The following is a 22327-nucleotide window of genomic DNA, read 5'->3' as shown; positions in this document are numbered from 1 at the left end:
CTCTTCCTGGGCTTTAACACTATCCTTAATTTCCTTTGTTAGCCATGGTTGAGCCACCTTCCCAGTTTTATTTTTACTCCAGACAGAGATGAACAATTGGTGAAGTTCATCCATTTGATCTTTAAATGTTTGCCATTGCTTATCCACTGTCAACCCTTTGAATATCCTTTGCCAGTCTATCCTAGCCAATTCTCGCCTCTTGCCGTCGAAGTTACCTTTCCTTAAGTTCAGGACCCTAGTTTCCGATTAACTTCGCCACTCTCCATCTTAATAAAGAATTCTACCATATTATGGTCACTTTTCCCCAAGATGCCTCGTTCAACAAGATTGCTAATTGGTCCCTTCTCATTACACATCATCGAGTCTCGGATGGCCAGCTCCCTGGTTGGTTCCTCGACATATTGATCCAGAAAACCATCCCTAATACACTCCAGGAAATCCTCCTCCACCGCATTGCTACTAATTAGGTTAGCCCAATCAATATGTAGATTAAAGTCGCCCATGATTACTGCTGTATCTTTATTGCACACATCCCTTATTTCTTGTTTGATGCTGACCCCAACCTCACTACTACTATTTGGTGGTCTGTACACAACTCCCTTTGGAATTCCGCAGCTCCACCCATACCGATTCCACATCATCCAGGCTAATGTCCCTCCTTACAGTCCCTCTCCCTCAGGGCGATATCTGTACACTGACTGGTATCTCTCAGTCCCTCTCCCTCAGGGGGATATCTGTACACTGACTGTGTCTCTCAGTCCCCTCTCCCTCAGGGAGATATCTGTACACTGACTGGTGTCTCTCAGTCCCTCTCCCTCAGGGCGATATCTGTACACTGACTGGTGTCTCTCAGTCCCTCTCCCTCAGGGCGATATCTGTACACTGACTGGTGTCTCTCAGTCCCTTTCCCTCAGGGCGATATCTGTACACTGACTGGTGTCTCTCAGTCCCTCTCCCTCAGGGCGATATCTGTACACTGACTGGTGTCTCTCAGTCCCTTTCCCTCAGGGAGATATCTGTACACTGACTGGTGTCTCTCAGTCCCCTCTCCCTCAGGGAGATATCTGTACACTGACTGGTGTCTCTCAGTCCCTCTCCCTCAGGGAGATATCTGTACACTGACTGGTGTCTCTCAGTCTCCTCTCCCTCAGGGAGATATCTGTACACTGACTGGTGTCTCTCAGTCCCTCTCCCTCAGGGAGATGTCTGTACACTGACTGGTGTCTCTCAGTCCCTCTCCCTCAGGGAGATATCTGTACACTGACTGGTATCTCTCAGTCCCTCTCCCTCAGGGAGATATCTGTACACTGACTGATGTCTCTCAGTCCCCCCTCCCTCAGGGAGATATCTGTACACTGACTGGTGTCTCTCAGTCCCTCTCCCTCAGGGAGATATCTGTACACTGACTGGTGTCTCTCAGTCCCTCTCCCTCAGGGAGATATCTGTACACTGACTGGTGTCTCTCAGTCCCTCTCCCTCAGGGAGATATCTGTACACTGACTGGTGTCTCTCAGTCCCTCTCCCTCAGGGAGATATCTGTACACTGACTGGTGTCTCTCAGTCCCTCTCCCTCAGGGAGATATCTGTACACTGACTGGTGTCTCTCAGTCCCTCTCCCTCAGGGAGATATCCGTACACTGACTGGTGTCTCTCAGTCCCCTCCCTCAGGGAGATATCTGGACACTGACTGGTGTCTCTCAGTCCCTCTCCCTCAGGGAGATATCTGTACACTGACTGGTGTCTCTCAGTCCCCTCTCCCTCAGGGAGATACCTGTACACTGACTGGTGTCTCTCAGACCCTCTCCCTCAGGGAGATATCTGTACACTGACTGGTATCTCTCAGTCCCTCTCCCTCAGGGAGATATCTGTACACTGACTGGTGTCTCTCAGTCCCTCTCCCTCAGGGAGATATCTGTACACTGACTGGTGTCTCTCAGTCCCCTCTCCCTCAGGAAGATATCTGTACACTGACTGGTATCTCTCAGTCCCTCTCCCTCAGGGGGATATCTGTACACTGACTGGTATCTCTCAGTCCCTCTCCCTCAGGGAGATATCTGTGCACTGACTGATGTCTCTCAGTCCCCCCTCCCTCAGGGAGATATCTGTACACTGACTGGTGTCTCTCAGTTACTCTCCCTCAGGGAGATATCTGTACACTGACTGGTGTCTCTCAGTCCCTCTCCCTCAGGGAGATATCTGTACACTGACTGGTGTCTCTCAGTCCCTCTCCCTCAGGGAGATATCTGTACACTGACTGGTGTCTCTCAGTCCCTCTCCCTCAGGGAGATATCTGTACACTGACTGGTGTCTCTCAGTCCCTCTCCCTCAGGGCGATATCTGTACACTGACTGGTGTCTCTCAGTCCCTCTCCCTCACGGCGATATCTGTACACTGACTGGTGTCTCTCAGTCCCTTTCCCTCAGGGAGATATCTGTACACTGACTGGTGTCTCTCAGTCCCCTCTCCCTCAGGGAGATATCTGTACACTGACTGGTGTCTCTCAGTCCCTCTCCCTCAGGGAGATATCTGTACACTGACTGGTGTCTCTCAGTCCCTCTCCCTCAGGGAGATATCTGTACACTGACTGGTGTCTCTCAGTCTCCTCTCCCTCAGGGAGATATCTGTACACTGACTGGTGTCTCTCAGTCCCTCTCCCTCAGGGAGATGTCTGTACACTGACTGGTGTCTCTCAGTCCCTCTCCCTCAGGGAGATATCTGTACACTGACTGGTATCTCTCAGTCCCTCTCCCTCCGGGAGATATCTGTACACTGACTGATGTCTCTCAGTCCCCCCTCCCTCAGGGAGATATCTGTACACTGACTGGTGTCTCTCAGTCCCTCTCCCTCAGGGAGATATCTGTACACTGACTGGTGTCTCTCAGTCCCTCTTCCTCAGGGAGATATCTGTACACTGACTGGTGTCTCTCAGTCCCTCTCCCTCAGGGAGATATCTGTACACTGACTGGTGTCTCTCAGTCCCCTCTCCCTCAGGGAAATATCTGTACACTGACTGGTGTCTCTCAGTCCCTCTCCCTCAGGGAGATATCTGTACACTGACTGGTATCTCTCAGTCCCTCTCCCTCAGGGAGATATCTGTACACTGACTGGTGTCTCTCAGTCCCTCTCCCTCAGGGAGATATCTGTACACTGACTGGTGTCTCTCAGTCCCCTCTCCCTCAGGAAGATATCTGTACACTGACTGGTATCTCTCAGTCCCTCTCCCTCAGGGGGATATCTGTACACTGACTGGTATCTCTCAGTCCCTCTCCCTCAGGGAGATATCTGTGCACTGACTGATGTCTCTCAGTCCCCCCTCCCTCAGGGAGATATCTGTACACTGACTGGTGTCTCTCAGTCCCTCTCCCTCAGGGCGATATCTGTACACAGACTGGTATCTCTCAGTCCCTCTCCCTCAGGGAGATATCTGTACACTGACTGGTGTCTCCTAGTCCCTCTCCCTCAGGGAGATATCTGTACACTGACTGGTGTCTCTCAGTCCCTCTCCCTCAGGGAGATATCTGTACACTGACTGGTGTCTCTCAGTCCCTCTCCCTCAGGGAGATATCTGTACACTGACTGGTGTCTCTCAGTCCCTCTCCCTCAGGGAGATATCTGTACACTGACTGGTGTCTCTCAGTCCCTCTCCCTCAGGGCGATATCTGTACACTGACTGGTATCTCTCAGTCCCTCTCCCTCAGGGAAATATCTGTACACTGACTGGTGTCTCTCAGTCTCTCTCCCTCAGGGAGATATCTGTACACTGACTGGTGTCTCTCAGTCCCTCTCCCTCAGGGAGATATCTGTACACTGACTGGTGTCTCTCAGTCCCTCTCCCTCAGGGCGATATCTGTACACTGACTGGTGTCTCTCAGTCCCTCTCCCTCAGGGCGATATCTGTACACTGACTGGTATCTCTCAGTCCCTCTCCCTCAGGGAGATATCTGTACACTGACTGGTGTCTCCTAGTCCCTCTCCCTCAGGGAGATATCTGTACACTGACTGGTGTCTCTCAGTCCCTCTCCCTCAGGGAGATATCTGTGCACTGACTGGTGTCTCTCAGTCCCTCTCCCTCAGGGAGATATCTGTACACTGACTGGTGTCTCTCAGTCCCTCTCCCTCAGGGAGATATCTGTACACTGACTGGTGTCTCTCAGTCCCTCTCCCTCAGGGCGATATCTGTACACTGACTGGTATCTCTCAGTCCCTCTCCCTCAGGGGGGATATCTGTACACTGACTGGTGTCTCTCAGTCCCCTCTCCCTCAGGGAGATATCTGTACACTGACTGGTGTCTCTCAGTCCCTCTCCCTCAGGGAGATATCTGTACACTGACTGGTGTCTCTCAGTCCCCTCTCCCTCAGGGAGATATCTGTACACTGACTGGTGTCTCTCAGTCCCCTCTCCCTCAGGGAGATATCTGTACACTGACTGGTGTCTCTCAGTCCCCTCTACCTCAGGGAGATATCTGTACACTGACTGGTGTCTCTCAGTCCCTCTCCCTCAGGGAGATATCTGTATACTGACTGGTGTCTCTCAGTCCCTCTCCCTCAGGGGGATATCTGTACACTGACTGGTGTCTCTCAGTCCCCTCTCCCTCAGGGAGGTATCTGTACACTGTTTGTCTTGCTCTAACTTTATCTTTTTGATTTGTCTCTATCCACCCTCTCCATTTATCTCTCTGTCTATTTCGCTCTGACTCTCCCAATTTGTCTCGCTGACTTGACACCCTCTGTCCCTGTCTCTCTCTGCCTCTTGCCCATCGTGTTGTCTCTTGCGCTGCCTCTCCCTGTAGCTTCTTGTCTGATTACAAAGACCCGTTGTCTCCCCTTCACACAGAGACCCCGGCTGTGGCCTGAGAGACGCTGGTGACCACAGTGTGCATACAATGTGTCGTACAATGGGTTATATACTTTTCTGAAGGAGCATATATAATGTGTTCAGTGCATCAGACACTCCAGCTTTGTTCTGACAGTAGTGATCCAGTTTATCAATCTGATCGGCTTGCCTCAGTGGCCCTCACTCTCCCCTGTGACAGAAGGCTGTGGGTTCGAGTCCCCAATTCCTTCAAAAAGGAGTTAGATGAAGTCCTTACTACTAGGGGGATCAAGGGGTATGGTGAGAAAGCAGGAATGGGGTACTGAAGTTGCATGTTCAGCCATGAACTCATTGAATGGCGGTGCAGGCTCGAAGGGCCGAATGGCCTACTCCTACACCTATTTTCTATGTTTCTATGTTTCTATGACCTGCACCCCATAATCCCGGGCCGACACTTCCGGTGCCTGTACTAAGGGAGTGCTGCACTGTCGGAGGTGCCGTCGTTCGGATGAGACGTTAAACCGCGGTTCTCTTAAGAACATGAGAAATAGGAGCAGGGGTAGGCCATTCGGCCCCTCGAGCCTGACATGGCCATTCAATGAGATCAGGGCTGATCTGATCATGGACTCAGGTCCACTTCCCCGCCCGCTCCCCATAACCCTTGACTCCCTTATCGCTCAAAAATCTGTCTATCTCCACCTTAAATATATTCAAGATCCGGCGGCCCCCGTTGGAAGATGAGCAGCGGAGTTTTTCCTCAAGGCCTCCCTGATAAACTGCAACATCCTCCACCGACACCTGGGAATCCCTGGGCCCAAAGACCAGTCCCGCCCCTAAGTGGAGGAAGTGCATCCGGGAGGGGCGCTGAGCACCTCGAGTCTCGTCGCCGAGAGCGTGCAGAAAGCAAGCGCAGGCAGCGGAAGGAGCGTGCGGCAAACCAGTCCCACCCTCCCCTTCCCTCAACCACTGTCTGTCCCGCCTGTGACAGGGACTGTGGTTCCTGTATTGGACTGTTCAGTCACCCGAGAACTCGCTTTTAGAGTGGAAGCAAGTCTTCCTCGATTCCGAGGGACTGCCTATAATGATGATGCTTTCCCCGGTAGCCTGGGGGCCAATGTTTATCCCTCGAACCAACACCAACCAGAACAAATTAACTCGGTCACCCAGCTCATTGCTGTTTGTGCAATCTTGCTGTGTGCCAACTGTATGCTCCATGACGACCGTGACTGGGCTCAGTGTTCCCTTGAAGCAGTGTGGCGTCCTGGAGGTCCCGCCCAGCCAGCGACCTGGCTTTCAAATGACGAAACTGCACAGGTGCGGAATTTTGAATGGGCTGTGTAGCCCTTTAAAGATCCCCGGGGTCGGGGATCGGACGCCCCTTGTGATTGGACACTTACCCCCGCCCCCCGCTTCCGGGGTCAGGAATCGGACCTATCTGGTGCTGTGGACTGCTCCAGAGGTGCTCCCTGTTCAACTCCCCATTCAATTCAAATCAGGCTGGCTTACGGAGGGGGTAGCTGCCACTTCCACTGTCTCGTTCTCTCCATTCGCCTATCTCGCTCTCACCGTCCACCTGTCTCGCTCTCTCCATCCGCGTGTCTCACTCTCTCCATCGCTCTCTCTCCTTCTGCCTGTCTCGCCCCCTCCTTTCACTCAGAGAGTGGTGAACCTGTGGAATTCCCGGCCGCAGAGAGTTGTTGAGGCCAGTTCATTGGATGTATTCAAGAGGGAGTTAGATGTGGCCCTTACGGCTAAAGGGATCAAGGGGTATGGAGAGAAAGCAGGAAAGGGGTACTGAGGTGAATGATCAGCCATGATCTTATCGAATGGTGGTGCAGGCTCGAAGGGCCGAATGGCCTACTCCTGCACCTATTGTCTATGTTTCTATGTCTAGCTCTCTCCCTCCACCTGTTTCGCGCTCTCTCTGTTTCACTCTCTCCGTCCGCTTGCCTCGCTCTCCATCCGCCTGTCTCGCTCTCTCCATCTGTCTGTCTCGCACTCTCTCCATCTGCTTGTCTAACGCTCTCTCTGACCGTCTGTCTCGCTCTCTCTGTCCCCCGTCGCACTCTCTCACCGTCTGCCTGTCTCGCTCCCTCCGTCCGCCTGTCTAGCTCTCTCCCTCCGTCTGTCTCGTGCTCTCTCTGTTTTGCTCTCTCCATTTGCTTGTCTCGCTCTCTCCGTCCGCCTGTCTTACTCTCTCCATCTGCCTGTCTTGTTTTCTCTCCGTCCAGCTGTCTCTGTGTCCGCCTGTCTTGCTCTCTCTCCATCCGCCACTCTTGCTCTCTCCATCCGACTGTCTCTCTCTCTCTCTCTCCCTCCACCTGTCTCGCTCTCTCTGTCCGATTGTCTCTCTCTCGCTCTCTCTCCTTCCGCCTGTCTCACTCTCTCTCTGTCTCTCCCTTCCCGTCTGCCTTTCTCTCTCTCCCCCTCCGCCCGTCTCGCTCTCTCCATCTGCCTGTCTCCCTCTCTCTTGGTGTCTGTCTCGCTCTCTCCATCTGCCTGTCTCGCTCTCTCTCTGTGCACCTGTCTCGCTCTCTCCATCTGCCTGTGTCGCTCTCTCCATCAGCCTGTCCCTCGCTCTCTCTGTCGGCCTGTCTCGCTCTCTCCATCCGCCTGTCTCTCTCTCTCTCTCTGTCCGCCTGTCTTGCTCTCTCTCTGTCCGCCAGTCTCGCGCTCTCCATCCGACTGTCTCACTCGCCCCCTCCGCCTGTCTCGCTCTCTCTGTCTGCCTGTCTCCCTCTCTTTCTCTCTCTGCCTGTCTCGCTCTCCCCTCTGCCTGTCTCACTCTCTCCGCCCGCCTGTCACCCTCTCTCTCTCTCTCTCCGCCTGTACACTCTCTCTCCATCTGCCTGTCTCGCTTTCTCTCCGTTTGGCTGTCTCTCTCTCTCTCTCTCTCTCTCTCTCTCTCTCCTTCCGCCTGTCTTGCTCTCTCTCCATCCGCCACTCTCTCTCTCTCCGTCCGCCTGGCTCTCTCTCTCCGTCCGCCTGTCTCACTCTCTTCATCTGCCTGTCTCGCTTTCTCTCTGTCTGTCTGGCTGTCTCTCTCTCTCTCTCTCTCTCCATCCGCCTGTCTTGCTCTCTCTCCATACGCCACTCTCACTCTCTCCGTCCGACTGTCTCTCTCACACACCGTCTGCCTGTCTCGCTCTCTCCATCTGCCTCTCTCTCTCTCTCTCTCTCTCTCTCACTCTGCCTCCATCTGCCTGTCTCTCTCCATCCGCCTTTCTCTCTTTCTCTCTCTCACTCTGTCTCCATCTGCCTGTCTCTCTCCATCTGCCTGACTTGCTCTCCATCCACCTGTCTCACTCTCTCCATCTGTATATCTCTCTCTCACACCATCTGCCTGTCTCGCTCTCTGCATCCACCTCTCTCTCTCTCTCTCTCTCACTCTGTCTCCATCTGCCTGTCTCTCTCCATCCGCCACTCTCGCTCTCTCCGTCCGACTGTCTCTCCCAATCTGCCTGTCTCGCTCGCTCCATCCGCATGTCTCTCTCTCTCTGTTCACCTGTCTCTCACTCTCTCCATCCGCCTGTCTGGCTCTCTCTCCATCCAATGGTCTCACTCTCTCCATCTGCCTGTCTCTCTCTCTCCATCCGCCTGTCTCGCTTTCTCCATCCACCTATCTCGCTCTCTCTCTGTCCGACTGTCTTTCTCTCCCTCCGCCTGTCTCGCTCTCTCCGTCTGCCTGTCTCGCTCTCTCCGTCTGCCTGTCTCCCTCTCTCTCTCTGCCTGTCTCGCTCTCTCCGTCTGCCTGTCTCCCTCTCTCTCTCTGCCTGTCTCGCTCTCTCCATCTGCCTGTCTCACTCTTTCTCTCTGTCCCCCTGTCTCGCTCTCTCTGTCTGTCTGTGTCACTCTCTCCATCCACCTGTCTCCTCTCTCTGTTCGCCTGTCTCACTCTCTCTGTCCACCTGTCTCTCTCTCTCCACCTGCCTTTCTCTCTCTCTCTCCATCCACCTCTCTTGCTCTCTCTCCATCCGCACTCTTGCTTTCTCCATCTGACTGTCTCACCCCCTCCGCCTGTTTTTCTCTCTCCGTCCGTCTATCTCTCTCTCTCTCCCTCCGCCTCTCTCGCTCTCTCTCTCTCCATCCACTTGTCTCCCTCTCACTCTGTCCGCCTGTCTCGCTCTCTCTGTTCACCTGTCTCTCACTCTCTCCATCCACCTGACTGGCTCTCTCTTCATCCAAAAGTCTCCCACTCTCTCCGTCTGCCTGTCTCACTCTCTCAGTCCGCCTGTCTCACTCTCTCCGTCTACCTGTCTCACTCCATCCGCCTGTCTCTCTCTCTCTCTCTGTTCGCCTGTCTCGCTCTCCCCATCCACCTGTCTCGCTCTCTCTCTCCACCTGCCTCACTCTCTCCGTCCGTCTGTCTCTTTCTCTCCGTCTGCTTGTTTTGCTCTCCCCGTCCAACTGTCTCTCTCTCTCCATCCGCCTGTCTTGCACTCTCTCTGTCCGTCAGTCTCACTCGCTCTGTCCGACTGTCTCTCTCTCCCTCCGCCTGTCTCGCTCTCTCCATCTGCCTGTCTCGCTCTCTCCGTCTGCCTGTCTCGCTCTCTCCGTCTGCCTGTCTCGCTCTTTCTCTCTGTCCCCCTGTCTCGCTCTCTCCATCTGCCTGTCTCACTCTCTCCATCCGCCTGTCTCTCTATCCACCTGTTTCGCTCTCCCTGTCTGCCTGTCTCGCTCTCTCCGTCCATCTGTCCCTCGTTCTCTCCGTCTGCCTGACTTGCTCTCTCTCCCTCTGCCTGTCTCGCTCCCTTCCTCTGCCTGTCTCCCCTCTCTCCCTCCGCCTGTCACGCTCTCACCATCTGCCTATCTCGCTCTCTCTCTCTCTCTGTCCCCCGTCCCGCTCTCTCTGTCTGCCTGTGTCACTCCCTCCGTCCGCCTGTCTCACTTTCTCCGTCCACCTGTCTCACTCTCTCTCCATCCGCCACTCTCGCTCTCTCCGTCCGACTGTCTTTCTCTCTGTCCACCTGTCTCGCTCTCTCTCACTCCATCCACCTGTCTCGCTCTCTCTCTGTTCGCCTGTTTCTCACTCTCTCCATCCGCCTGTCTCACTCACTCCATCTGCCTGTCTCTCTCCGTCCGCCTGTCTCGCTCACTCCATCCACCTGTCTCACTCTCTCCATCTGCCTGTCTCGGTCTCTCTCTCGCTCGCTCTGTCTCCGTCTGCCTGTCTCTCTCACCGTGCGCCTGAGTTGCTCGCTCTATCTCCGTCTGTCTGTCTCTCTCTCCGTGTGCCTGTCTCGCTCTCTCCATCCACCTATCTCACTCTCTCTCCGTCCGCCTGTCTCGTTCTAACCCTCCGTCTGTCTCGCTCTCTCCATCTGCCAGTCTCGCACTCTCTCCATCTGCTTGTCTAACGCTCTCTCTGTCTGTCTGTCTCGCTCTCTCTTTCTCTGTCCCCCTGTCTCGCTCTCTCTGCCTGTCTCACTCTCTCCGTCCGCCTGTCTCACTCTCTCCGTCTGCCTGTCTCACTCACTCTGTCCACCTGTCTCACTCTCTCCATCTGCCTGTCTCGCTTTCTCTCCGTACGGCTGTCTCACTCTGTCTGCCTGTCTCGCTTTCTCTCCGTCCGCCTGTCTCGCTTTCTCTCCGTACGGCTGTCTCACTCTCTCCGTCTGCCTGTCTCGCTTTCTCTCCTTCCGCCTGTCTCGCTTTCTCTCCGTACGGCTGTTTCTCTCTCTCTCTCTCTCTCTCTCTCTCCGTCTGCCTATCTTGCTCTCTCTCCATCCACCACTCTCGCTCTCTCCATCTGACTGTCTCTCTCTCCCTCCACCTGTCTCCCTCGCTCCGTCCGATTGTCTCTCTCTCCGTCCGTCCGACTCGCTCTCTCTCCTTCCGCCTTCCTTACTCTCTCTCTGTCTCTCCGTCTGCCTGTCTCAATCTCTCCATCCGCCTGTCTCTATCTGTCCACCTGTCGCGCTCGCCCCCTCTGCCTGTCTCACTCTCCCTCGCTGCCTGTCTCGGTCTCTCTCGCTGCCTGTCTCACTCTCCCTCGCTGCCTGTCTCGGTCTCTCTCGCTGCCTGTCTCGCTCTCTCCGTCCGCCTGTCTTGCTCTCTCTCCGTCCGCCAGTCTCGCTCTCTCCGTCCAACTGTGTCTCTCTCTCCATCCGCCAGTCTCGCTCTCTCTGTCCGACTGTCTCTCTCTCTCCCTCCGCCTGTCTCGCTCTCTCCCTCCGCCTGTCTCGCTCTCTCCGTCTGCCTGTCTCCCTCTCTCTCTCTGCCTGTCTCGCACTCTCCATCTGCCTGTCTCGCTCTTTCTCTCTGTCCCCCTGTCTCACTCTCTCCGTCTGTCTGTGTCACTCTCTCCATCCACCTGTCTCCTCTCTCTGTTCACCTGTCTCACTCTCTCTGTCCACCTGTCTCTCTCTCTCCATCCTGCTGTCTCACTCACTCCATCCACCTGTCTCACTTTCTCCATCCGCCTGTCTCGCTTTCTCTCCGCCTGCCTTTCTCTCTCTCTCTCTCTCTCTCTCCGTCCACCTGTCTTGCTCTCTCTCCATCCGCCTGTTTCGTGCTCTCCGTCCGACTGTCTCGCTCTCACTCTGTCCGCCTGTCTCGCTCTCTCTGTTCGCCTGTCTCTCACTCTATCCATCCACCTGTCTGGCTCTCTCTTCATCCAATAGTCTCCCACTCTCTCCGTCCGCCTGTCTCACTCTCTCCGTCTATCTGTCTCACTCTCTCCGTCTACCTGTCTCACTCCATCTGCCTGTTTCTCTCTCTCTCTGATCGCCTGTCTCGCTCTCTCTATCCACCTATCTCTCGTTCTCTCCATCCGCCTGTCTCGTTCTCTCCATCCGCCTGTCTTGCTCTCTCTCCACCTGCCTCACTCTCTCCGTCCGTCTGTCTCTTTCTCTCCGTCCGCTTGTTTCGCTCTCTCCGTCCAACTGTCTCGCTCTCTCCGTCTGCCTGTCTCGCTCTCTCTCTGCCTGTCTCGCTCTCTCCACCTGCCTGTCTCGCTCTTTCTATCTGTCCCCCTGTCTCGCTCTCTCTGTCTGCCTGTGTCGCTCTCTCCATTCACCTGTCTCCTCTCTCCATTCGCCTGACTCACTCTCTCTGTCCACCTGTCTCTCTCTCTCTCTCCGTCCTGCTGTCTCACTCACTCCATCCACCTGTCTCACTCTCTCCATCCGCCTGTCTCGCTTTCTCTCCGCCTGCCTTTCTCTCTCTCTCTCCATCCACCTGTCTTGCTCTCTCTCCATCCGCACTCTTGCTTTCTCCATCTGTCTCTCTCCCCCTCCGCCTGTTTCGCTCTCTCCGTCTGTCTGTCTCTCTCTCTCCCCCTCCGCCTGTCTCGCTCTCTCTCTCCATCCACTTGTCTCGCTTTCACTCTGTCTGCCTGTCTCGCTCTCTCCGTCTGCCTGTCTCACTCTCTCCGTCTGCCTGTCTCACTCTCTCCGTCCGCCTGTCTCACTCTCTCTCTCGCTCGCTCTGTCTCTGTCTGCCTGTCTCTCTCTCTCTCCGTGTGCCTGTCTCGCTCGCTCTGTTTCCGTCTGCCTGTCTATCTCTCTCTCTCTGTTCGCCTGTCTCGCTCTCTCCATCCACCTATCTCTCTCTCTCTCTCTCTCCACCTGTCTCGTTCTCTCCCTCCACCTGTCTCACTCTCTCCGTCCGCCTGTCTCGTGCTCTCTCCGTCCGCCTGTCTCGCTCTCCCCATCCACCTGTCTCGCTCTCTCTCTCTCTCTCTCCACCTGCCTCACTCTCTTTGTCCGTCTGTTTCTTTCTTTCCGTCCGCTTGTTTCGCTCTCTCCGTCCAACTGTCTCTCTCCCTCCATCCGCCTGTCTTGCTCTCTCTCTGTCCGCCAGTCTCGCTCGCTCTGTCCGACTGTCTCTCTCTCTCTCCCTCCGCCTATCTTGCTCTCCCCCTCTGCCTGTCTCGCTCTCTCCATCTGCCTGTGTCGTTCTCTCCGTCCGTCTGTCCCTCGTTCTCTCCGTCCGCCTGTCTTGCTCTCTCTCTGTCCGCCAGTCTCGCTCTCTCCCTCCGCCTGTCTCGCTCTCGCCATCTGCCTGTCTTGCTCTCTCTCTCTGTCCCCCGTCGCGCTCTCTCTGTCTGCCTGTGTCACTCCCTCCGTCCGCCTGTCTCACTTTCTCCGTCCACCTGTCTCACTCTCTCTCCATCCACCACTCTCGCTCTCTCCGTCTGACTGTCTCTCTCCGTCCGCCTGTCTTGCTCTCTCTCCATCTGCCACTCTCGCTCTCTCCGTCCGACTGTCTTTCTCTCTGTCCACCTGTCTCGCTCTCTCTCACTCCATCCACCTGTCTCGCTCTCTCTCTATTCGCCTGTTTCTCACTCTCTCCATCTGCCTGTCTCGCTCACTCCATCTGCCTGTCTCTCTCCGTCCGCCTGTCTCGCTCACTCCATCCACCTGTCTCACTCTCTCCATCTGCCTGTTTCACTCTCTCTCTCTCGCTCGCTCTGTCTCCGTCTGCCTGTCTCTCTCTCCGTGCGCCTGAGTTGCTCGCTCTATCTCCGTCTGTCTGTCTCTCTCTCTCCGTGTGCCTGTCTCGCTCTCTCCATCCAACTATCTCACTCTCTCTCTGTCCACCTGTCTCGCTCTCTCCATAAGCCTGTCTCGTTCTAACCCTCCACCTGTCTCGCTCTCTCCATCTGCCTGTCTCACACTCTCTCCATCTGCTTGTCTAATGCTCTCTCTGTCCGTCTGTCTCTCTCTCTCTTTCTCTGTCCCCCTGTCTCGCTCTCTCTGCCTGTCTCACTCACTCCGTCTGCCTGTCTCGTTCTAACCCTCTGCCTGTCTCGCTCTCTCCATCTGCCTGTCTCACTCACTCCGTCTGCCTGTCTCGCTTTCTGTCCGTACGGCTGTCTCTCTCTCTCTCTCTCTCTCTCTCTGTCTACCTATCTTGCACTCTCTCCATTCGCCACTCTTGCTCTCTCCATCTGACTGTCTCTCTCTCCCTCCACCTGTCTCACTCACTCCGTCCGATTGTCTCTCTCTCTGTCCGTCCGACTAGCTCTTTCTCCTTCCGCCTGCCTCACTCTCTCTGTCTCTCTCTCTCTCTCCGTCTGCCTGTCCCAATCTCTCCATCCGCCTGTCTCTCTCTGTCCACCTGTCTCGCTCGCCCCGTCCGCCTGTCTCACTCACCCCTCCGCCTGTCTCGCTCTCTCTCGCTGCCTGTCTCACTCTCTCCATCCGCCTGTCTCCCTCTCTCTCGCTGCCTATCTCGCTCTCTCCGTCTGCCAGTCTCGCGCTCTCTGTCTGACTGTCTCTCTCTCTCCCTCCGCCTGTCTCTCTCTCTCCCTCCGCCTGTCTCGCTCTCTCCATCTGCCTGTCTCCCTCTCTCTCTCTGCCTGTCTCGATCTCTCTATCTGCCTGTCTCGCTCTTTCTCTCTGTCCCCCTGTCTCGCTCTCTCTGTCTGTCTGTGTCGCTCTCTCCATCTACCTGTCTCCTCTCTCTGTGCGCCTGTCTCACTCTCTCTGTCCACCTGTCTCTCTCTCTCTTTCTCCATCCTACTGTCTCACTCACTCCCTCCGCCTGTCTCACTCTCTCCATCCGCCTGTCTCGCTCTCCCCATCCACCTGTCTCGCTCGCTCTCTCGCTACCTGCCTCACTCTCTCCGTCTGTCTGTCTCTTTCTTTCCGTCCGCTTGTTTCGCTGTCTCCGTCCAACTGTCTCTCTCTCTCTGTCCGACTGTCTCTCTCCCCCTCTGCCTGTCTCGCTCTCTCTCTGCCTGACTCCCTCTCTCTCTCTGCCTGTCTCGATCTCTCTATCTGCCTGTCTTGCTCTTTCTCTCTGTCCCCCTGTCTCACTCTCTCTGTCTGTCTGTGTCACTCTCTCCACCCACCTGTCTCTTCTCTCTGTTCGCCTGTCTCACTCGCTCTGTTCGCCTGTCTCACTCTGTCCACCTGTCTCTCTCTCTCTCTCCGTCCTGCTGTCTCACTCACTCCATCCACCTGTCTCACTCTCTCCATCCGCCTGTCTCGCTTTCTCTCCGCCTGCCTTTCTTTCTCTCTCTCCATCCACCTGTCTTGCTCTCTCTCCATCCGCACTCTTGCTTTCTCTGTCTGACCGTCTCTCTCCCCCTCCGCCTGTTTCGCTCTCTCCGTCTGTCTGTCTCTCTCTCTCCCTCTCCGCCTGTCTCGCTCTCTCTCTCCGTCCACTTGTCTCGCTCTCACTCTGTCCGCCTGTCTCGCTCTCTCTATTCGCCTGTCTCTCACTCTCTCCGTCCGCCTGTCGCACTCTCTCCGTCCGCCTGTCTCACTCCATCCGCCTGTCTCTCTCTCTCTCGCTCGCTCTGTCTCTGTCTGCCTGTCTCTCTCCCTCCGTGTGCCTGTCTCGCTTGCTCTGTTTCCGTCTGCCTGTCTCTCTCTCTCTCTCTCTGTTCACTTGTCTCGCTCTCTCCATCCACCTATCTCTCTCTCTCTCCCTCCACCTGTCTCGTTCTCTCCCTCCACCTGTCTCACTCTCTCTGTCCGCCTGTCTCGTGCTCTCTCCGTCCGTCTGTCTCGCTCTCTCCATCCGCTTGTTTCGCTCTCTCCGTCCACCTGTCTTGCTCTCTCTGCAAGCCTGTCTCTCGCTGTCCGTCTGTCTCACTCTCCCCGTCTGCCTGTCTCTCCCCGTCCGCCTGTCTCGCTCTCTCCGTCCGCCTGTCTCTCTCCATCTGCCTTTCTAACTCTCGCTGTCTGCCTGTCTTGCTCTCTCTCTGTCTCGCTCTCTCCATCCGCCTGTCCTGCTCCCTCCATCCACTTGTCTCACTCCGTCCACCTGCCTCGCTCTCCCACCCGCCTGACTCTCTCCGTCCGCCTGTCTCGCTCTATCCAACCGCCTGTCTCACTCCGTCCACCTGTCCCGCTCTCTCCATCCGCCTGTGTCTCTCCGTCCGCCTGTCTCATTCTCTCCGTCCGCCTGTCTCGCTCTCCCACCTGTCTCGCGCTCTCCATCCGCCTGTCTCTCCGTCCGCCTGTGTCGCTCTCTCCATCTTGCGCTCTCTGTCGCGTGCCCTCTACCTCTCTCTCTCTCTGTCTCACACCCTCTGTCTGTCTTGCACGCACGCGCTCGCTTTCTCACACTCTCCCTCTCCGTCTCCTACTCCCTGGCCTCGAAATCTGGCTCAGTAGCTTCAGATCCTTTGCACTATGGGCGCCGTTTTTCTCCATAATGGCACCCTCACCACACACTTCTGGAGTGGGGCCATACCAGACGCCATTGTGGTGATGTCACTTGTGTCGGCGCAGTGAGCTGATAAAGTACATGCAGTGCCAGTGTCTGAGCTGGTGGCTGTGAGTGACAGATCGAGTGATGGTGTTTCTTCCTCATTGGTGTCTTTGTCCTGTTCCACCATTGCCTGGCCTTGGAGTTCTTCAGCGTCTGCAAGGAGAAAGGCACAAGGGGAGGAGGGGGAAAGCAAGGGCTGCATGCAAATCGGAAGAGAATGTGGGACAAGGGGAAAGCGGGATGTGAGAATGATAGACATTTACAGCAGGGAAGGAGACCATTACGGCCCATCGTGTCCGCACCGGCCGACCAAGAGCTACCCAGCCTAATCCCACTTTCCCGCTCTGGGTCCGTAGCCCTGCAGGTTACGGCACTTCAGGGGCACATCCAGGTACTTTTTAAATGTGGTGAGGGTTTCTGCCTCTACCCCCCTTTCAGGCCGTGAGTTCCGCCCCAGACCCCCATCGCCCTCTGGGTGAAGACATTTCCCCTCAAATCCCCTCTAAACCAACCAATTACTTTCAATCTCTGCCCCCTGGTTGTTGACCCCTCTGCCCAGGGAAACAGGTCCGTCCTATCCACTCTATCCAGGCCCCTCATCATTTTATACACCTCAATCAGGTCTCCCCTCAGCCTCCTCTGTTCCAAAGAAAACAACCCCAGCCTATCCAATCTTTCCTCATCGCTAAAATTCTCCAGTCCCGGCAACATCCTGGTAAATCTCCTCTGTACCCTCTCCAGTGCAATCACATCCTTCCTGTAATATGGTGACCAGAACTGTGCACGCAGTACTCCAGCTGTGGCCTAACCAGTGTTTTATACAGTTCAAGCATAACCCCCCTGCTCTTGTATTCTATGCCTCGGACAATCAAGGCAAGTATTCCGTATGCCTTCTTAACCACCTTATCCACCTGGCCTGCTACCTTCAGGGATCTGTGGACCTGCACTCCAAGGTCCCTCTGTTCCTCTACACCTCTCAGTGTCCGACCATTTAACATGTACGATTGCTAGACATCGTTGGTAGGTAATTGCTGGAGATTGTTGGTAGGCGAGTGATGTTGAGTGATGGAGGTGTGGTCAGCTTGTGAGTCTCGTGATGCAGTTGGTGGGTTATGGCATTTGAAGATGCGTTTACTGACCTTGATCACTCACGTGAGGTCATTGAACTTCTTTCAGCCCTGCATCAATGTCCTCGGGTGACATTTACCTCCAGGACTATCTGCTCCCAGTTCCTTCGCAGTGTCTGTCTGGAAAAGAAGGACTTGCATTTATATAGAGCCTTTCACGACCACCGAACGGCTTAAAGCACTTTACAGCCAATGAAGTACTTTCGGAGTGTAGTCACTGTTGAAATGTGGGAAACGCCAATTTGCGCACAGCAAGCTCCCACACACAGCAATGTGATAATGACCCAGATAATCTGTTTTTGTTATGTTGATTGAGGGATAAATATTGGCCCCAGGACCCCGGGGATAACTCCCCCTGCTCTTCTTCCAAATAGTGCCCACGGGATCTTTTACATCCACCCGAGAGAGCAGACGGGGCCTCGGTTTAATGTCTCATCTGAAAGACGGCACCTCCGACAGTGTGGCACTCCCTCAGCACTGCACTAGAGTGTCAGCCTGGATTGATGTGCTCAAGTCCCTGGGACTTGTACCCACGTTCTTTTGACTCAGAATCGAGTGTGCTACCCACTGAGCCACAGTTGACAAGGAGGGCCTCCTGGCCTCCTGCAGTACAGTACCCCTCTCCTCCTGTCCACCTCGTGCTCTAAGGTGTCCAGTTTTGCATCGGAGAACCTTGGAGCCTCCTCCCTCTGGTGTGTTGTGCCATTCCTGTTTCTTTTCCAGGTCAAACTCACTTCTGGAATTACTTCCAGCACCTGTCTCATCAAACTGCACCTCCTCTTTCAGAGATGCAGGCCGGCTTTAAGAAGTGCAGGTGAGATCAGTCTCTCTCTTTCTCGTTCTGTCTCACACTTTCTCTCTTTGTCTCTGTCTCTCTCTCTCTCTCTCTCTCTCTCGCTCTCTCTGTTTCTGTCTCTCTGTCTCTCTGTCTCTCTCTGTCTCTCTGTCACTCTCTCTCTCTCGCTCTGACTCTCTCTGTCTCTCTCTCTCTCTGTCTCTCTCTCTCTCTGTCTCTGTCTCTCTCACCCTCTGTCTCTCTCTCTCTCTGTCTCTCTCTCTCTGTCCCTCTCTCTCTCTGTCCCTCTCTCTCTCTCTCTCTCCGTCCCTCTCTCTCTCTCTCTCTGTCCCTCTCACTCTCTCTCTCTGTCCCTCTCTCTCTCTGTCTCTCTCTCGCCGTCCCTCTCTCTCTCTCGCTCTCACTCTCTCTCCCTCTCTCTGTCCCTCTCACTCTCTCTCTCTGTCCCTCTCTCTCTCTCTCTCTCTCTCGCTGACCCTCTCTCTCTCTCTCGCTCTCACTCTCCCTCTCTGTCCCTCTCTGTCTCTCTCTCTCTCTCTCCATCCCTCTCTCTCTCTCGCTCTCACTCTCTCTCCCTCTCTCTGTCCCTCTCACTCTCTCTCTCTGTCCCTCTCTCTCTGTCCCTCTCTATCTCTCTCTCCTCTCAATCTCTCTCTCTCGCTCTCACTCTCTCTCCCTCTCTCTGTCCCTCTCACTCTCTCTCTCTCCCTCTCTCTCTCTGTCCCTCTCTATCTCTCTCTCCCTCTCACTCTCCCTCTCTCTCTCCCACTCACTCTCTCTCTGTGTCTTGCACTCTCTCTCTCTCTCTCTCTCTTGTTCTTGTTCCCAATGAGATAAGGATTAATGTTTAGTGTTGCCCTATCCAGCCCTGCCCTGCCTCAGGCGAGATGGTTTCAGTTGTTGCTGACTAGTTGGCTTTGCATTTGCCGTTGCTGCGGCAACAATTTAAACACACAGGACAACACCAGGATGCTGGTTTCCCTAACAACAAGAGAAAAATAGTTGCTCCTTTTACTTCAAAGCAGAGATAGAGAGGTGCCAAGGGTTTTCAGGGGCGAGGCAGCAGGGACAGACGTGACAAGGGAGAGCTCACGTGTCTTGTCTATTTTCAGCAACTGAACGTCAACTAACAAGGCCGCAGATTCCATCCCCCACTGACTCTCTCTCTCTCTCTCTCCCTCTCTCTGTCTCTCTCTCCCTCTCCCTGTCTCTCACCTTCTCTATTTCTCTCGCTGTCTCTGTCTCTCTCTCGCACTGTCTCACTCTCTCTGTCTCTCTCTCTCTCTGTCTCGCACTCTCGCACTCTCTCTCTCTCTCTCTCTGTCTCTTCCTCTCTCTTTCTCTCTCTCTCTTTCTGCCTCGCATTCTCTCTATCTTGCACTGTCTCTCATTCTGTCTCGCACTCTCTCTCTCTGTCTCACACTCTCTCTCTCTCTCTCTGTCTCATACTGTCGCTCTCTCTCGCTCTCTCTCTCTCTGTGTCTCTCTCTCTCTCTCTCACTCTTGTACTCTCTCTCTCTCGCACTGTTTTGCACTCTCTCTCTCTGTCTCTCTCTCGCTCTGCCTCGCACTCTCTCTCTCTCTTTGTCTCTCTCTCTCTGTCTCGCACTCTCTCTCTCTCTTTGTCTCTCTCTCTCTGACTTGCACTCTCTCTCTCTGTCTCTCTGTCTGTCCCTCTCTCTCCCTCTCTCTTCCTCTCTTTCTCTGTCTCTCTCTCCTTTTTCTATCTCTCACTCTCTATCTCTCACTCTCTCTGTCTCTCTCTCTCCTTTTTCTGTCTCTCACTCTCTTTCTCTCACTCTCTCTCTCACTGTCTCTCTCTCTGTCTCGCACTCTCTCCCTCTCTGTTTCACCCTTTCTCTCTGTCTCGCACTCTCGCACTCTCTCTCTCTCACTGTCCCGCACTATATCTCTATCTCGCACTGTCTCTCTCTCTGTCTTGCACTCTCTCTCTGTCTCTCTCTCTCTGTCTCGCACTCTCTCGCTATCTCGCACGGTCTTTCTCTCTCTCTCTCTCTCTCTCTCTCTCTCTGTCTCGCACTGTCTCTCTCGCACTGTCTAACTCTCTCTCCCTCTTTCTGTCTCGCACTCTCTCTATCTCGCACTGTCTCTCTCTCGCTCTGTCTCGCACTCTCTCTGTCTCGCACTCTCTTGCACTCTCTCTCTCTCGCACTGTCTCGCACTCTCTCTGTCTCTCTCGCTCTGTCTGTGAGGAGTATTCGGAATAAGGTGGATGAATTAACTGTGCAGATAGCAGTTAACGGATACGATGTAATTGGCATCATGGAGATATGGCTCCAGGGTGACCAAGGCTGGGAACTCAACATCCAGGGGTATTCAACATTCAGGAAGGATAGACAGAAAGGAAAAGGAGGTGGGGTGGAGTTGCTGATTAAAGAGGAAATTAACACAATAGTAAGGAAGGACATTAGCTTGGATGATGTGGAATCGGTATGGGTGGAGCTGCGGAATACCAAAGGGCAGAAAACACTAGTGGGAGTTGTGTACAGACCTCCAAACAGTAGTAGTGAGGTTGGGGACAGCATCAAACAAGAAATAAGGGATGTGTGCAATAAAGGTACAGCAGTTATCATGGGTGACTTTAATCTACATATAGATTGGGCTAACCAAACTGGTAGCAATGCGGTGGAGGAGGATTTCCTGGAGTGTATTAGGGATGGTTATCTCGACCAATATGTCGAGGAACCAACTAGAGGGCTGGCCATCCTAGACTGGGTGATGTGTAATGAGAAAGGACTAATTAGCAATCTTGTTGTGCGAGGCCCCTTGGGGAAGAGTGACCATAATATGGTAGAATTCTTTATTAAGATGGAGAATGACACAGTTAATTCAGAGACTAGGGTCCTGAACTTAAGGAAAGCTAACTTCGACGGTATGAGACGTGAATTGGCTAGAATAGACTGGCGAGTGATACTTAAAGGGTTGACGGTGGATAGACAATGGCAAACATTTAAAGATCACATGGATGAACTTCAGCAATTGTACATCCCTGTCTGGAGTAAAAATAAAACGGGAAAGGTGGCTCAACCGTGGCTAACAAGGGAAATGAAGGATAGTGTTAAATCCAAGGGAGAGGCAAATACATTGGCCAGAAAAAGCCGCAAACCTGAGGACTGGGAGAAATTTAGAATTCAGCAGAGGAGGACAAAGGGTTTAATTAGGAGGGGGAAATAGAGTATGAGAGGAAGCTTGCTGGGAACATAAAAAACTGACTGCAAAAGCTTCTATAGATATGTGAAGAGAAAAAGATTAGTGAAAACTAATGTAGGTCCTTTGCAGTCAGATTCAGGTGAATTTATAATGTGGAACAAAGAAATGGCAGACCATTTGAACAAATACTTTGGTTCTGTTTTCATGAAGGAAGACACGAATAACCTTCCGAATGTACGAGGGAACAGTGGGTCTAGTGAGAAGGAGGAACTGAAGGATATCCTTATTAGGTGGGAAATTGTGTTCGGGAAATTGATGGGATTGAAGGCCGATAAATCCCCAGTGCCTGATAGTCTGCATCCCAGAGTACTTAAGGAAGTAGCCCTAGAAATAGTGGATGCATTGGTGATCATTTTCCAACATTCTATCGACTCTGGATCAGTTCCGATGGACTGGAGGGTAGCTAATGTAACACCACTTTTTAAGAAAGGAGGGAGAGAGAAAACGGGTAATTATAGACCGGTTAGCCTGACATCAGTAGTGGGGAAAATGTTGGAATCAATTATTAAAGATGAAATAGCAGCACATTTGGAAAGCAGTGACAGGATTGGTCCAAGTCAGCATGGATTTATGAAAGGGAAATTATGCTTGACAAATCGAGGATTTTTTGAGGATGTAACTGATAGAGTGGACAAGGGAGAACCAGTGGATGTGGTATATTTCGACTTTCAAAAGGCTTTTGACAAGGTCCCACACAAGAGATTGGTGTGCAAAATTAAAGCACATGGTATTGAGTGTAATGTACTGATGTGGATAGAGAACTGGTTGGCAAACAGGAAGCAGAGAGTCGGGATAAACGGGGCCTTTTCAGAATGGCAGGCAGTGACTAGTGGGGTGCCGCAGGGCTCAGTGCTAGGACCCCAGGTATTTACAATGTACATCAATGATTTAGATGAAGGAATTGAGTGTAATATCTCCAAGTTTGCAGATGACACTAAGCTGGGTGGCGGTGTGAGCTGTGAGGAGGATGCTAAGAGGCTGCAGGGTGACTTGGACAGGTTAGGTGAGTGGGCAAATGCATGGCAGATGCAGTATGATGTGGATAAATGTGAGGTTATCCACTTTGATGGCAAAAACACAAAGGCAGAACATTATCTGAATGGCGGCAGATTAGGAAAAGGGAAGGTGCAACGAGACCTGGGTGTCATGGTACATCAGTCACTGAAAGTTGGCATGCAGGTACAGCAGGCG

General features: G+C 53.7%; 1 protein-coding gene and 1 long non-coding RNA gene across 3 annotated transcripts in view; one reads left to right on the top strand and one right to left on the bottom strand.

Moving 5' to 3' along the window:
- LOC139235598 (tubulin polymerization-promoting protein family member 3-like) overlaps nt 1-22327 on the top strand; it is a 76865-nt gene that overhangs the window by 8781 nt on the left and 45757 nt on the right. The gene's annotated exons all lie outside the window — the stretch shown is intronic.
- On the bottom strand, nt 16080-17998 carry LOC139235599 (uncharacterized). The gene is made up of 3 exons (XR_011588479.1): nt 17844-17998; nt 17122-17229; nt 16080-16135 (listed from the first exon to the last, which is right to left on the bottom strand). It is a non-coding gene; the product is annotated as an uncharacterized lncRNA (long non-coding RNA).

Source organism: Pristiophorus japonicus, chromosome 23 (assembly GCF_044704955.1).
Source record: "Pristiophorus japonicus isolate sPriJap1 chromosome 23, sPriJap1.hap1, whole genome shotgun sequence".
Classification (NCBI taxonomy): domain Eukaryota; kingdom Metazoa; phylum Chordata; class Chondrichthyes; family Pristiophoridae; genus Pristiophorus; species Pristiophorus japonicus.
The sequence above is the reverse complement of the archived record's forward strand: the minus strand, read 5'-3'. Positions and strand labels throughout refer to the sequence as shown.